This window comes from Acomys russatus, chromosome 25 (assembly GCF_903995435.1).
Source record: "Acomys russatus chromosome 25, mAcoRus1.1, whole genome shotgun sequence".
Classification (NCBI taxonomy): domain Eukaryota; kingdom Metazoa; phylum Chordata; class Mammalia; order Rodentia; family Muridae; genus Acomys; species Acomys russatus.
In genome coordinates this window covers 52,721,196-52,731,628 of record NC_067161.1, presented here as the reverse complement: position 1 = coordinate 52,731,628, position 10,433 = coordinate 52,721,196, and the positions used below count along the sequence as shown (strand labels likewise).

Sequence of the window (10,433 nt, the reverse complement as noted above, 5' to 3'; positions counted from 1 at the left end):
CACACTGTAACATACCATAGCTTCCACGACGAGACGTTTTCTATGCTTTTATTGTCGTTGTTGTTATTTGTGTGTTTTATTTTGGTGGGGGAGGTTGCAAGGGTGAAAGGCAGATATGGGGGGACAGGGAGATGAGCAGGACTGGAGTGCATAATGTGAAACTCACAAAGAATCAATAAAAATTTTTCTTTTTTTTTTTTTGGTTTTTTGAGACATGGTTTCTCTGTGTAGCCTTGGCTGTACTGGACTCATTTTGTAGACCAGGCTGGCCTCGAACTCCCAGTAATCTACCTGCCTCTACCTTCCAAGTGCTGGAATTACAGGCATGTGCCACCATGCCCATCTAATAAAAAGTTTTTAAAAAAGAAAAAAAAAATATGTCTTCAGTATTTATCTTCAGCAGCATCTAAAATGCTTTTGTTTATTTTTTGTTAATTAGCCTTTTATTTTTTTATTAATTTTCTTAACTACAGGTCCCTCACTGGTCCTTCCAGCTGGCGACCGGGGGCGGGGGCGGGGGTCATTTCCACACAGAACTGAACAGACAAACACAGAGTCACCATTGTGCTTAGAACTTGGCAGCATGGGCTGCTCTTCCAAACTGGGGTGCCTGGGATGGAACTTGGTCTGCTTCAACCCAGGAGGAATCAGAAGATGGAAAGCAGGTTGGGAAGGCCAGACCGTCATGGATTGAGGGAAGAGGACGGTCCAGGGGGTGGGAGGGGAGTTTGGCAGCTGGGATGAAGGGATTGCCCTCCCTCTGCTGGGGTCCCGCCAGGCCCCTGGGTCTTGCAGGAAAGGGGCAGCCTGCAACACTGGAGGGGTCCACAAGAGCTTGCCCTCCAGGGAGATGATGGCGCCGCCACCTAGTTTTTCTGCCAGGGTGCAGCGATCCTTGACCTCTTTGTAACAGTTCGCTCGCTTCCTGACAGCTTCTTCTTGATGGCACCCTTGGAGCTAGCATAGATCGTTTTGCTCTTAACGGATGCACTCTCACGGGCCCAGAAGATAAACACCAGGCTCCCCTTCTTGCTCTCCTTGATCTTGTAGGCTGTGCTGTAGAGAGCGTAGCGGCAGTCTTTGTCTGGCAGCATCTTGAGAAAAGTGGTGTCGGGTCGACCACAGTCTTCCCCACATCTCCTACGGATCTCCTTGCCCCACAGGATGATGTTCTCATCCTCACTCAGGCAGAAGAGCGCCGCCTTCTTGCGTTTCTTCACTTCTGGCGTTGAGGACTTGGGAATGTTCATGTCTTCGAACACTTTGATGAGATAGATCATCAGAGACAGCCGCACCAGAGGCCATGTTTCTGGAAAGGGAGACGGAGAGAGCTACAGAAGAACTGAGCTGGCGCAGCTGCTGTGGGGATCTGACTCCTATTTTTTTTTTTAAGCTTAAGTATTAGTTTGAGCATATGAAATTGACACTTACAGGTTGAAATTAACAATTTTATATAGTTTGGATTAACATTGTAGTGACTGTCTTGTCCTATTACTGTAAATATTTAAATGTAAAGCTGGGGAGGCATGAAGCCGTTCATGCACGGCACAAAGGCATAGTTAGCAGCCATTTTCTGGGGTGGGCTATTGAACATATGTAGATATGGGTATTGTGGATTTCAAAGCTAGAAGAGTCTCAGAAGGTTTTACCAGAAAGAAATGTTTGAGGAGATAAATGTTTCACTATGATGAAATGTACACATAAGAAAACAGCCTGCTGCTTTCCAGTAGGGTGTTGTGGTAGCTGGTTTCACTATCAGCTTGCCACGAATTAGAATCAGCTGAGAAGGGAGCCTCACCTGAAGAACTGTACTGATTGGGGGGGGGGGGCGTGGCAGGTGGAAAGGGGGCGTGGCAGGAGGAAGGTCATTCTCTTCTGCTCTGCCCAGTCCCTGTTTCCTCCTTGCCTATGAGCTGTTTTTTTTTGTTTTGTTTTGTTTTGTTTTTTTGTTTGTTTGTTTTTTTTTTTTTACTGTGACTGTTGCTGATATTTCTTCGCTGGTATCAGAACCAGCGTGTGTAGGCTTCTTTCACGGACTACGGCCCTTCTATGGTTTCAGCACCATACTGGGACTACTGAGGCACTCAGCCTGGTAAACTAACTACCAGGTTGTCAACCACTTTAGTGTGGTACAGTCACTGTGGGACTATTCCAACTGCTGAGGTACCTAAGCCTCAAGGACTGAGGTTCTCTGTCTCTCAGATGTGAGACACCTGTTATTCTAACACAGACCTATTTAATAGATTCTTTATATCCTATATCCTATTGGTTCAAACTGAGAATCCTGACTAATACAGACATGCATTTTTTTAGTTTCTTTTTACCCAACAGTTAAAATAAACATAAAAGGCCAGCTCAGCTTAACAACCCGAGTTCGATTCCAAGCACCCATATGGTGAGAGCAGACAACTGACTGCTGCAAGTTGTCCTCTGACCTCCATGCATGCTCATCCATGCACTTGAATGCACATGCACACAATCGCACAAAGTAAATAACTAGTGCAATTTAAAAACACAGGGTCTCACTATATAGCCTCAGCTGGCCTGGAACTCTCTATGTAGACCAGACTGACTTCAAACTCACAGAGCTCTGCCTGCCTCTGCCTCCTGAGTGCTGAAATTGAGGTTGCTGCTTAAATTTTTTTTAAATCACAAAAATAAGTGAACATAAACTGCATGTTTTACTGTTTAAAATGTTTCCAAAGGGTTCTAAACAGCATGTTAATGTAATCTTTTTCTTTTATATTTCCATTCTTATTAACTCATCAAACTTTTGTTAGTGCCTGGGAGGACATCTCAAAGCTGAATATGAGTCCTTGAATTGGATCCCTAAAACTCCTCCCAAACCAAACAATAGCCCCATTAACATATTTTATTAAAATCTTGTCACCACACTCATATCTTCCCACAGCAAAATTATGTGTATACACTGACTGCTGTTTTCAAGCTTCTTGTGACCATTTTCCACACGTTGAGTTGTCATAAGCATATATTTGATCAAAGCGACACACATGGAGCAGCATATATTTGGACAAATTATTATATATAGGGAAATCACCCTTTGCTTGGGCAGGGAGTTCAGCTGGGCTGGGGCCTGGGCATCTCTACCCCATCCTGGGTGAGGTTTCCTATCACTAGTTGGAAGCAGGACCCTGAAATTGTCCTAACCCTGTGTCATGGTGTGAATGTGCCCTTGGAGAAATATTTCAATGCAAATGAAAACACAAGAATGGAAGATATTTTCTTAAGGCAGCATCTTTCAAATCTATGAACTTTCCCCGAGTTAAACAGCCCAAATCACACAATGCTTAGTCACAGAGGTTGCCCCGCCCCTTTGTCTTATTGCATCACTTGGCAACTCAGTTGAGTTCTTGTCCTTCTCCCTCCCGCTGGAAAATACTTAGAAATCACCTGACTTGGGAAAGTATTTGTTATTCTTTCTTCAAAGCAGCTACTCATTCTGCTTTGGGGAAGTACAGTATTAGTGTGCTCTAGCTGGCTTGAAAAAAATACTATTAAATGGATACCCTAAGAGAAACGGTATTTCCTCATAGTTCTGGAGCCACAGACGTCCAAGATCAAAGCAGACAGAACTGGTGTCTGGTAGGAGCCTGCCTTCTGGGCCTTAAATGGTACCTTTTAAGTGGGTCTTCCCAAGAGGGGACTGGCAAGCCAGCTAAATAGAGTCCTATATAAAGCTGCCAGTCCTCTCCAGTGGGGTGCCGCCCTATGACTTAATCACCTCGATGGCTCCACCTCCTAAATGTATCACTTGGGGGGAGGATCTTAGTGTATAAAGTTTGGGAATGATAGCCCCATAGCAGAAGGTTAGTGTTCATTAAGCGCTGAGACCCATCCTCAGCACTTCAAACTAACAAATACTAGATAAAGTTTGGGAGGCAGTCATTCAGACCATTATATATGGCAAAAAAGGCTTTGCTAAGGCTTTTAAGTAGGGAGGTGTGTCCTGGTGAGACTGCTCAGTGGATAGAGACACTTGCTGCCAGACTGCATGAGCCTGATGACCTGAGTGCAATCCCACAGCCAAAGGAAAATTGGAAGGAGAGATCTGACTCCACAGAAGTGTCCCTTAGTTTGAATAGGAATGGCCCTCATAGAGCATATATTTGAATGTTTGGTTATTAGGGTGTGCTTGAGAGGGATTAGAAGGTGTGACCTTGCTGGGTGTGGTGGCACACGCCTTTAATCACAGCACTCGGGAGGCAGAGGCAGGTGGATCACTGCAAGTTCGAGGCCAGCCTGGTCTACAAAGGGAGTCCAGGACAGAGAGAGCCTGTCTTGAAAAACAAACAAACAAACAAACAAACAAACAACAACAACAAAAAGTGTGGCCTTGTTTAAATAGATGTGGCCTTGTTGAAAGAAGCAAGTCACTGGAGGTGGGCTTTGGGATTTCAAAAGCTCAAACCAGGCCCAGTGTTTCTCTTCCTGCTGCCTGTGGATCCAGATGTAAAACTCTCAGCTCCTTCTCCAGGACCACATCTGCCTGTGTGCCACCATGTTTCCTGCCATGCCAACAGTGGACTAAACCTCTGAACTGTAATCAAGGCCCAATTAAGTGCTTTCTTTTGTTGCTGTGGTCATGATGTCTCTTCACAGCAATAGAACACTGACTAAGACAACATGCGTTGTGAGATACGCACAGTCATACACATAGAAACACACAGATCATTAAATCAGAGACTACGTCACAGACTGACAATGACTTCCTGCCATCATGCATGTCAGATACACTTTTATCAGCTAGCTCATGTGAAGCATCAGCTATAAAACCTATTTGGCAAGTTACTCTTAATTACCAGCCTAATTATTTGAATCGGACTACCAAAAAAAAAAGTGTAGTTTCCATTTTGAATAGGTGTGAATTTGCATCCCTGTGACAACTGTCTGAACCCAAATGACTCATGTGGGCTCCGTTTCTGTACACGTCACTCAGAAGAGAAGCCAATGTGCCCATCTGAACTCAGTATCTATCGTGGATGGTAGACGGCGCCAGTGGTTCGTGGTGGTCAGTCGCCCTGCCTTTGCTTCCTTTCTCTGTAGATGGTGTTTTCCCCCAGCGTATTGACCCGGAGCTTGGTGACTAACAGAGGGTGAGGGATGAGAAGCGTGTGCCAAGCCTGACAGCAGTGCAGGCTTTTAGAGGTCTGTGAGTTCCCACAAGCCCCCTCTGCACCTGCCCTCTGTGTTCCTGCTCTGCCTGGGTGAAGCCCAGCCACCGTCCAGGGCAAGAAGAATCTGGGGCTCCTTGCCATCCACCCTCGGCCAAGAGCACAGTCCTAGACCTGGTCTGATTAATAACAATTCATGGAATAGTTTCTGTTGCAGGTCTAGCCTTGGGAAAAACTGACCAATACTTTGTTGTAGGTCTAGCCTTGGGAAAAGTGTATGACTTTTAAGTAACAAGAGTTTGTTTACAAATAAGAGCATTCCCAAGTTAAAGTCCTGAGGTAATAAGATGGCCAGCCACTGCAGCAGCCCATCTATGCATGTACTCAAGCTGTCATGCCCAACACTCTCACAGATAAGACACCCAAAGCCCAGGGGAATCCACTCACCTGCTATATTCCCACTCGTGTTTTCTGTCTTTGTGGGCCATGGTCTCATGAATAGTAACATTTTATGGGGCCCAGATGTCAACAAAAATTATAAACTGAGAAGGATTCATTATGCAGAAACTTATTCATTTGTGAAGACATAAAAACACTTTATTTTGAAACAGTTTGACATCCAAAGAGTTAAAAAACAAACAAACAAAAAACCAAACCAAACCAAAACAAAAAAAACACTGTTTTCCACATACTAGTCTCCAGATTCCCCTATGCTAACAGCCAATTTGCACATAATGAATAAGTGACAATTACTGAAGTTTTAGAAACATTTTGTCAAATTCAATCAATACATTAGATTTACTATAGAAGATATTTTAGATTTTAAAAAGTATGTCAGATTTTAGCAGGGCTATTTTTGGTCCCCTACTAGAATGAAATTAAAAACAAAACAAAACAAAACAAAAAAACCTTAAGGGCTGGGGATATGGCTCAGAGGTTAAGAGCACTGATTGCTCTTCCAAAGGTGATGAGTTCAATTCCCAGCAACCACATGGTGGCTCACAGCCATCTCTAATGAGAGCTGTTGTCCTCTTCTGGTATGCACGTGTTACATGCAGATAGAACACTGTATGCATAATAAATAAATTGAAAAAAAGAAAAAACTTTTAAAATATATGCAATCTTATTTAAACATCATAAAATGTATCCATGCATTGAAACTTTACATGGTACTCCAGAAGCATATATGATTTTTTAATGTTTTTATTTACTAGTTAAACTTAATTTAAAAATAAAGCCAAAATTGACTTTGATAAAATACTGCAACTCAACTAAGGATCATGCTTAGATTTGGTGTTTTTACATAAGTAGTTGGTGAGTGTGTGTATGGCATTTCAGAATCCCATCACACATACAGATTTGGGTGTTGGTCACCACAATCAGGCCACAATACCAATCGGTTACAACGGAGTCACCCTCTAGCTGTCCTTTATAAAAAAGAAAGAAAAAAAAAACCACACTGGTAATATTCTTTTCCAAACCTCACCCCTGGCAAACACTGCTCTATTTTCCTCTCTTTAATTTTGTCACTTGTGGCACACTCTATAAATGGAAGGGCACTATATGTGGCCCTTTGAGACTGGCCTTTTCACTCATCTTGGTGCTCTTCAGGGTTGCTGTGGTCCCTGCACTTGTGCCCCCTTCATGCTGGGGACTCCCCTGTGTGGACATGCCTGTTTATCCATCCACTCCCCTGACAGGGACATTCAGGCTGCTTCTACTTTGGGACTGTTATAAAAAAGAACATTCATACAGAGGTTTGTGTGGGAAAGCAAGTTTGCCTCTCTTGAGGGTGAGAATCCAAGGAAAAAATGGCTGGGTTCATTGTAACCGTACGCTTAGCCTCCTAAGAACCCTGCCAAGCTGCTTCTCAGCACACCTGTAATAGTTTACATTCCCAGTAGCTGCAGGTCTTACGTTAAGAACTTTGACCTGTGTTTATCTGCTTATTATACAGAGAAGTGGGGGCTGGATCTAGTTTCATTTTCTACATACTCACTTTTTCCAGCACCACTTGTGGAAGAGTCTGCCTTTCCTCCAAGGGATGCTCCCGGAGAAGGGCACCTGCTGCTTTATGTGACCGAGAGCTGTCTCGTCCCTGTTTTCTTCACCACCCCAGTTTGTAAGAAATCGACCCTTCAACTGACGCATTTTCAAAAACTTAATGCTGGCTTTGTTTTGACCACAGAGTAAACACTACATGTTGATGCTGAAGCCAAGCTGATGAAACACTCAAAAGCTCTTGTGGACTTTCGACATCTTAGTTTTAAGATTAAAGTAGCATGAAATGATTCAGATGGGGTAAAAATTATCCTGCCATATAACCATTATCAACTAAAAATCCCCTCAAACAACCTTATGTGCATCGTGAACGTTATTTCCAGTTAACAATTTATTTGTGAGTTCAGTAAATGTATCTCAATGTTTGGATAATATTTTCAGGGCTAATTTTTTTTTAAGTTGAGAGGGGCTGGAGAGATGGATCAGCAGTTAAGAAAGCTTGCTACTCTTCAGAGAATGCGAGGTCAGCTCCCCTCACTTTAGGTGCCTCACAAGCATTTGTTACTACTGTATCTGCTTCTGGCCTCTTCTAGCACTGCACTCCTGTGTGCATACCCACATATACCAGCGTACATGTACACTCACTTTAAAATAAATATAAAATCTTTAAAAAGACATTAAGAAAGTACAGAACTCGGGCCTGGAGAGATGGCTCAGCGGTTAAGACCACTGACTGCTCTTCCAGAGGTCATGAGTTCAATCCCCAGCAACCACATGGTGGCTCACAACCATCCACAATGAGATCTGGTTCTCTCTTCTGGCCTGCAGGTGTACATACAAGCAGAACACTGTATACATAATAAATAAATAAGTAAATAAATAAATAAATGAAAGAAAGTACAGAACTCATCCTGAGGCAAGCCTATACTACTGGCATCAAGATTGTAGAGATGCAATGTAATTTCTGTATTTTATAAGTTGTCATGAAAACTTTTTTTAAGTGAAAATTTCATCTTTATTGTTACTGTCATACAAATGGCAAGAATATAGAGACTCGATTTTCCCTCATGAAGGACAAAATTGTGACAGTAGACAGCCCATCTCCATGCAGCTCCTGGACAGCTGGTACCCTAGGGCTCCCTGATGTCCATCATGAAAATGTAGTGTTGGATTCCAGGTGGCATGCTCTCGAGCATTGCTTTCCTCTCGATGGCCCCGTTAGGCTCCCCTGTTGTTAAACACTGCCTTCATTTTGCCTTCAGGCACATTCATGCTTCTGGAAAGGACCTCCCTTGTGAGCTCATCCGGGCACTGGGTTTCTTGGAAAACTGCCTCGATCTCTTGCATCTGCCACTGTGCAAAGCGGAGCTGAGTTTGTTGCCTCTTGGGCTGGGGCCTTGGAACCTCAGGTCAAGGGAGCACTGGCTCCTCTGGGTTCAGCTCCATGGGCTCCTGGAACCTCTGGTCACCTTCAGGACCCAGGTTGTCATCAGGGTTCATGTGGCCTCCTTGGTTCAGGTTGCCCCGTTGTTTCTCACTGTCATCCAGGCTCTGAGCTTCCTCATAGAGGCCACCACCTGCTGCAGCTGCCACCCCCTGCTCAGGGTGGGGGCCCCCCTCCATCCAGAAGATAGTAGTAGTCATCCTCATTGTATTTGTGGAGGTGTTCCATGGCTGCTGGACTTCAGAAGACTAGAGGCCTGTACTTTGCTGGGGTCTTGGGCAACAGCCTTGCATCAGAAACTTTTTTTTTTTTTTTTAATTCTGCTCTTGTTAGGATGCAATGCAATGAGCAGCCAGATTTATTTGTAGAGCAGGACAAAGGTGGGGCATTCCTTTGGGAAATGGAGGTACATTCATTGACAAAGTCCGTGATCAGCTTCTGGGAATACTTAGGATTTGTGAAGGAAAAAAAAACCTCAGAAGTTACCTTATTAGAAATCATGGTCAAGAGCTGGGCACAGTGGTGCATACCTGTAGAACTCTGGGAGGCAGAGGCCGACCGATCTATGTGAGTTCGAGGCCAGCATGGTCTACAAAGTGAGTCCAGGACAGCCAAGACTACAAAGAGAAACCCGCTCTTAGAAAAGAAAGAAAGAAAGAAAGAAAGGAAATAAACCATGGTCACATTTCCTATGTGTTTTTAGTGTATTTGTGAAGGAAAAATGAACTGTGGGGTGATGGAGAGACAACCCAGAAAAGTGCTTGCTGTGCAAACGTAAGGACCCACGTTTGGTCCACAGCACCCATGTGAGAGCTAGGTGTGGTAGAGATGGAGACCGGCACAGCCCTGGGGCTTTCTGACCAGCCAGCGAAGCTTACTGGGGAAGTTCCAGGGGGCTCTGACACTCTCTTCTGACTCTGGGTCATCAGGCATGCAGATGGTACACATACACACACGCAAACAAAATGCTCATACACATAAAATCTTGAAACACCAACACCAACACAAAAAGAGATATCTAATTTTACTTGCTTGGAGAGGAGGAGAGGGGTTCCAGGGCCAAACAGATGCAAATGGAGAAAAAAAAAAAAAAAAAAAAAAAAGACAGTTGCAGACTTGAAAGGTGACAGGTCACAGGAACAAAGTCAAGATCTTGATACAAACGCGTGTTCCATTGGCTGAGAAAGGTGGAAAACACAATAGCTCTTCCCGGTGGCAGGCGACAGGGCTGGGCATGGAGAAGTGGGAGGGAAGGCTGCTCTCATGCAACCCGTAGTAACTGCGTATAACTTATTCTTTAGTCACCTTTAGATTGCTTGCAACACCTAACAAAATGTAAATGCCGTCCTAATAGTTGGTCTCTGTGTAGTTCAGACTATATTGATGGTTTCAAATGTTTGGAACAGAAGCAGCCATCCTAGGCCTAAGCACACTAGCAACAGGGTAGCATCTCCGTTAGTGGTGAGAGCTGACTGTACAGGAATCTGGACTCTGCCACGTGCATGTAATGTCTAAGAAGCAGTCTGTGGTGCATGGATAAGACTCCCCAAAGGAAACTGAGAATGAGAGGCCGGCAGAAGAGAAGAGAGAAAGAAGTCACCAAGGTGCTAAAGTCTTTGCACCCAAAAAAGACAGCACAGCTGGTACTAAACATAGCTCTGTTGAGGGCAGAATGAATGAGTGAATGAGTGAATGAATGAATGAATGAATGAATGAATGACTCTCTCCGTTGACGGGATTACGTCCTCTCTTCTCTAGAGCCCCACCTCCTTCCATAAATGGCACTAGCGAGGTGGTCGGTCCATAAGTGGGCAGCAGCCGCAGCTGGCGCCTGGAGGGAGACCGCCAGCTGCGCA

General features: G+C 44.3%; 1 pseudogene; it reads right to left on the bottom strand.

Annotated features, from left to right (window-relative positions):
- Positions 1 to 467: 467 nt before the first annotated feature.
- Positions 468 to 1,305, bottom strand: LOC127207969 (cofilin-1-like; annotated as a pseudogene).
- Between the last annotated feature and the right edge of the window lie 9,128 nt (positions 1,306 to 10,433).